This window comes from Arachis stenosperma, chromosome 5 (assembly GCF_014773155.1).
Source record: "Arachis stenosperma cultivar V10309 chromosome 5, arast.V10309.gnm1.PFL2, whole genome shotgun sequence".
NCBI classification, from domain to species: domain Eukaryota; kingdom Viridiplantae; phylum Streptophyta; class Magnoliopsida; order Fabales; family Fabaceae; genus Arachis; species Arachis stenosperma.
This window is the reverse complement of record NC_080381.1, coordinates 116,844,325-116,850,746: the sequence shown is the minus strand read 5'-3', so window position 1 is coordinate 116,850,746 and position 6,422 is coordinate 116,844,325.

Here is a 6,422-nt window from a genome sequence, read left to right as displayed (position 1 = left end):
AATAAATATATCACAATAGTTAACTGTACATATAAACATCATCATTTAGTTTTATACGATGAATTAATAAAAGGACATAACGTATACTAAATTGATATTTTTCTTTTTTTAAGAGATAATTAGTCTAAAATCAAAATATTCAAAAGACCTAATTATTACTTTACTCTTCTAATAAAATGATTAATTTTTATTTTTGTCCCAAATTATAAGTTATTTGGACTAAATTCATATACGTACATATTAATTAAGAATAATTTAAAAAATAAACAAACAAATTATATTTAAAAACAAAACTATGGTAATTTTTTATTTTTGATATTGAGTTGACAATAATGTTTTTTATATTATAAATAGTTGGAATGTTAATATTAAATGTAGTATTATTTAATTTTTTTTAATATAAAAATTAGACTATTTGATTTCTAAATTGAACCGTCTAATTTTTGTTTAAAAAAAGTAAAAAATTTGAGCTATAAAAATTAAAATTTTTAATTTATGTATCTTTTATAATTTTAAAAAATATAAAAAAATTATAATATTTAAATATATTATTCATCTCACTCCCATAAAAAAAATAGCCCATAGTCACTCACTCCTTTATTTTAATTTTATTTTCACATAGTTATGTGAGATGTTTATGCTTTTAATAAATTAGAAAAACCCTTAAAAATATTTTATGAAGGTGAAAAAAACCCCATTATTATCAGACTCATTCTCACCTTTACTAGCTATATTTTTTTCATATATAAATTAGAAGCTTTGTTAAATCATAAGTAGATTCTTCCATTACGATAATATTTTAGCAGGGATTTTAATCATTTTGGTTGCACGTGAGGTGATTAAAACTTATAAAGAGGTATTATTGATTGATTCTGAAGGGGCATGCAATACACGTGGCTAGTGATTGTGAAGTCCTATAATGAAGGTTGGTAGGTACGTGGAAAACTGGAAATTAAAGATGGTTCGGATCACAACAGAACTTGAGACTCGCGTGGATTGAATTGGGTTTCATTTGGGGAAGCACTTATCCAGAGACGGTGAAATAAAGCAATAGAAAGAACAAAGAAGAAAGAAGAAAGAAGAAAGAAGAAAGATACTACTCTCTTTATTATTAATTGGATAATATTTCCTTTTTTTTAAAATTAAGAATAAAACTCAAATCACAATTTTTAAACAAATATAAAAAAATATATCATTTAAATTATAATTTATTAATATTAAAAAATGTTATCTCATCAATAAAAATTATTTATTTATTATTAATAGTTAATTAATATTTTATATTTTAAATTTTAAATTTTAAATCTTAATAATATAAAAATAAAATATTAATATTGATAAAAAATATCGGCCATAATATTTTTTTTATTCATTATTCAAACTATTTAATTAATAAACGAACATGCATCTAGACATATATCCATTCTAAAATTGGAATGTCATGTCACTGCCTACGCAATAATCGAACCACTCAGTGTATTGACTGATTTCATTGTTTCCTTTTATTTAAATTTAAACAATAATGTGCTCTTACTATGTATTACTTCTTCTTTTAGCAAAATAATTAATGAATTTATACATTACGTACTTCTAATAAATTAATTAGAGAAGATATATAAATTTGATCATCTAATTAGCTAAGATCATACATATGACATATCCGGGCATAATTATAATAGGATTGATTTCTATGACTAACTGCTATAGTAATCAATAAAAGTTTAGGAAAATCGCTCGAAATTTCATGGTGAGTTCTCTATATATTGGTATAATAAAGAAACTCGTAGAAAATTGCAATTAAAGGAAGTAAAAAAGAAAGATATAAAATAAAATAGAACGTAACTAACATGTATTTTTAGAACATATATTAAAATTATATTATAAGTGAAAATCTTTAAATTTTTGATAAATATATATTTATATAACAAATAAATTAAAATTTTAAATTTATATATTATTTATAAAAGAATTTAATTAATTAATAACTTTAATATATTTTTAAAGTTTCTATTAATTAAATAAAAAAATAATTACTCCGATAATCCAATTGATTTGGGTCATCATGTTGAATTTTAGGGAGACATGAGCCTAGAAAGGTCCAAAGGATGGGTCACTAAGAAATATTTCCATTTTATAATAATGCAATTACGAAGAGCCGCATAGATAGGACGCATCGTTAAAATATCATTATTTTTGTATTTGTTTTTTTATTATTAAAGTTTAATTTTAGAATTACATTTATTTTTTTTTTCTACATTATACTACATTTTTAAAACTAAAAGAAGAAAAAGTCTTTATTTAAGTGGTGAAAATAAAAATGATACAAACAACATTTATCGTTCTATGAATATCCGGATTTATATTATTATGTTAAGATTTCTGGATACGTACACATCTCTGTAATATGTGATTGTGACTGTTAGCTATCAATGTGTTTGACGGTTAAGTTGGGTTTAAAGTTTAATTATAATAATTTGTTATATCTAGTTGAGATATAATTATTACAAGAGAGCTATTTTAATATGATTTTTTTTAACAGCCATAGTTAGTTAAATATAAAAATTAATATATATTTTTGACAAATTTCATAAATATTAAATTTTTTATATTTTTTTGATAAATAATTTGATTATAGAAAATTATTCCTCAATTTTGATATTCATTTGTTTTTAACTTACTCCATTATTCTTTTTTTTTCGTGAAGTTCCGTCAATTTTGACATCATACTGCTCTTAATTTGGGATCATACTACTCATTCTTCATCTTTAAAATCTCAATTTATTCTTTAGTTTTAAAATTTCATTTTATTCTTTTGTTAAAAATTTTTGTTGAGAATTTTTTATGGTCAATAAATATTAAAATAAATAATATTTTTGACGGTTAATAAGTATCACAAAAAATATATTCTCAAATTTTTCTAACAAATTATTTTTGACAACCAATATTTATCAAAATAAAATTTAAACTTTTTTTATAATTATTTATATATTAAAAATACTATTTTTGATAAAACTTTATTAACATATTTTTATAGTTAAAATAATGTCAAAATTTATTTTTTTGATGATTTTTTTTGACACATAATAATCCTAAAAATAGTTTGTATTGTTGTAATAAATTTTAGCTTTTAATTTTGTATAAATCTTAATCGGTAATGTTAGGGGACAACGTCCCTTTCTCTTAATCTCTGCATCTTTTATTTGTCAGTTAGCAAAGAAAATGAAATAAGGGATAAAAAAATTTTAAAATTGTTTTTTGTGAGATTCACAGGGACAAATATGACACAGGGTCGAGCCAGCCAACCAAAGCAATACATTGAGCATTGTTGACCAAATAATCTTTAAGGAGGCTCTAATAAATTAGAATATCGAAAAAGATTCTCATCAAAGAGTAAGTGTACAAGATAGAAAAGATGTAATGCTAGGAAAAAAAAGGAAAGATCGATCAGGCAATGGTAAAAACTAAAAAAATTTGAAAGAAGTATCATCGGAGAATCTGGCATCTCATTGAAAGCGGAAGAAATAATTTCCAAGCTTTTTTAATGATTGACACACGTTTATTGATGTTAAATATTTGGACTCGTTTAAAATAGTCCTTATGTATGACTCAATTAAGAACATGAATGAAGATTTCAAATTATTTTTTTTCAATAAAAAGATGGTCTACAGAAAAAACTAATAGGACCAGAAGAATTTGAGTAGAGATATTTGGCATCTTCCTACATGCGTGGTGTGAAAATTTCTTTTCTAAAATTGCAGGGATATGGTGGGACAATTATAAAAATTGATGAAAATTTGAGGAAAGTAAAAAATTTTAACTTTGTCAAAGTGTTGGTGGACACTATTAAACTCCTCATATCAATGGTTTGATACGTTTAAATCTAAATAGAGAAAAATATGATATCTTTGTGAAGGAAACAGATAGAAAAAATAAAAATATAAAAAGTTTAAAAGGTAAATGTCAGAATTTGAAAGAAAACAACGAACGATGTGCCAACACCTATTATGCGCATAAAGAATAATAAGATAGAAGTTATATATGGGAATTTTTTTATTGACTCATAGAGAGGTAGATAAATAGGTGGAGAGACGAGATTCTCTCGACTTACAAATAATAAAGAATCTAATTTTCACAGATTAGGTGCATCCATGATGATAAGAACTCTAAAAAAGTAATATAAGAGACACAATTGAGTTTGAAAGAGAATTTGAAAGAAACTAATCTTTTGAAAGCAGATGAGGACAAAAAAGATGAATTTTTTTTAAGATCTTTATTTTTATCTGATTTTAAAGATATCATAAAAAAAATTTGCACAATTTTGGATAGGAAAAAGAAAGAAGTTAAGTAAAAAATTCTATGATCAAAGTGTGATTAAAGTGAACAAAATAATTCAAAAAAGAAGGAAGCAAAACTAAGAGAAGAAAAAGACAAAAACTCACAAAAAAAGTAGAGAAACAAACACATATCTATTAAGAAAGAAAAATATAAGAAAGAAATAAGAGAAAATTACTCAACAAAGAAAAAGAGAAGCGTGTAAGATTTAGAAAGAAGGAGAAAAAAAATCCTAGAATAAGTGATGAGATTTAAAAAGGAGGAGAAAAAAATCCTAGAATAAGTGATGAAAGTGATATAATAGATGATTCTAAAGAGAAAATAAGAAGAACCTGAAAATTAAAATTGAGTTCTCAACTTGGTTTACAATGTAGTGATGAAAAAATTGTGGTAGAAATTAAGTTCTCAACTCGGTTTACAATATAGTGATGAAAAAATTATGATGAAACTTTTATACAACAAGAGACGAAAAGAAAATATCAAATTGAAAAAAAACCAGAAAAAAGCGAAAAGCGAAGCAAAACTAGGACTAGATTCTTTTATAAAGAATAGTGTGTGTAGGACAATTTTTGAGGAATTAGCAATAGTATTTAGGTGTTTTGATAACGTATTTTGGTTAAATTTTTTGTTAGAATAAAACTACCGCTAAAAGTAAATTCTAGTTCAACAACTATTTCTTGCATTTTGTTATATTTAACAACGGTTGACTATATAACTGCCGCTAAATTTAAAACGGATAATAATTCCACAATTAATCTTCGCTATTTTTATCCAGCAACGAATTTTTACAATCGCCGTTAAACTATCACCGCTATCTATTGAAATTATTGTAGTGATGACTAATTTTGTTCTAGACTAAAATATTATTTAAAAATATATTATTAATCAATAAATATATATATATATATATATATAAAATAAAATTCGAACTCTCTAACACTTATTACAAACGAATTAAAATTAATTAAATGTGTGTTTTAGTTTATCCATTGAATACGGCTTTAGGATCGGTCTTTTTTATAATTCGTCAAAATAATTAATTACTATTATATTACTAATAATATAATTTTGAGAGTTTTGTCAAAGTATTGGTTAAGGTTTCTAATAGAATATAACAAAACTCAAAACAATATTATTATTTTAGATTATGTTAATAATTAATTCAATAAAGTATTAAGTAATGATCTAAGGAAAGATCCATATATATCTAAGAAGGTTATACTCAGGGAAGGTTAAAGGCAGAAGCAATGGGCAGTGTGCATGGGTACAGGAACATATACAGCTACTAAATACAAAGCAAAAGTTGCCTTGCATTACTATATTCCGGGAAAAAAGAAATTGGTTTATTGCAAATATAGCTATTATCCTACAACTAGAACATGCTATAGGTAGAACACTAGAACTAGACATATATGCAAATGCACTATTATTATTGTTTTTATTATATTATTATTATTATTAGTAGTAGTAGTAGTAATTAATGTTGTCGGAATGATCTACTTGGGGGAGGTTTCAACTCTTAGAAAGGTTAAGTCAGAAGTCACAAGTGTTTTGGTAAAGAAAACTTTTTGTGAAGGGTCAGTTTTGAAGAGAGCGTCATCAGTTACCATGGGGAACCAACATCATGCACTACTTAATTGGAAACGTTTATTTGCACTAATCCATCGGCAACGTTTATTTGTCACCTTTGTGTGCATGCATGTTGTGACTTATTGCTATCAAATAATTTAGTTTTATAATATATGCATGCCGACAAATGCCTAACATGTGCTACATTAATTAGAAATGACAGAAAAAAGGGGGAGGGGGCGTTTGTGGTTGCTTAAATACAATAAAAATATATTTTATATATTAAAATTAATTACAGTATATAAATATATATAATTTAATTTATTTTTAATATATATTTTATATTCTAATTTTATTATATTCTAATAATTAATTTTAATATACACTAAATATAAGTAGTACAGAGGATATGACTTAAAAGATGGCCAATTTTTTTTTTTTTTTGGGTTTTGATTCAAATCTCCACGGAATACCTTTTTGTTGGATTTGGAGTCTCCGATCCACAGAATTTATAAACTTGA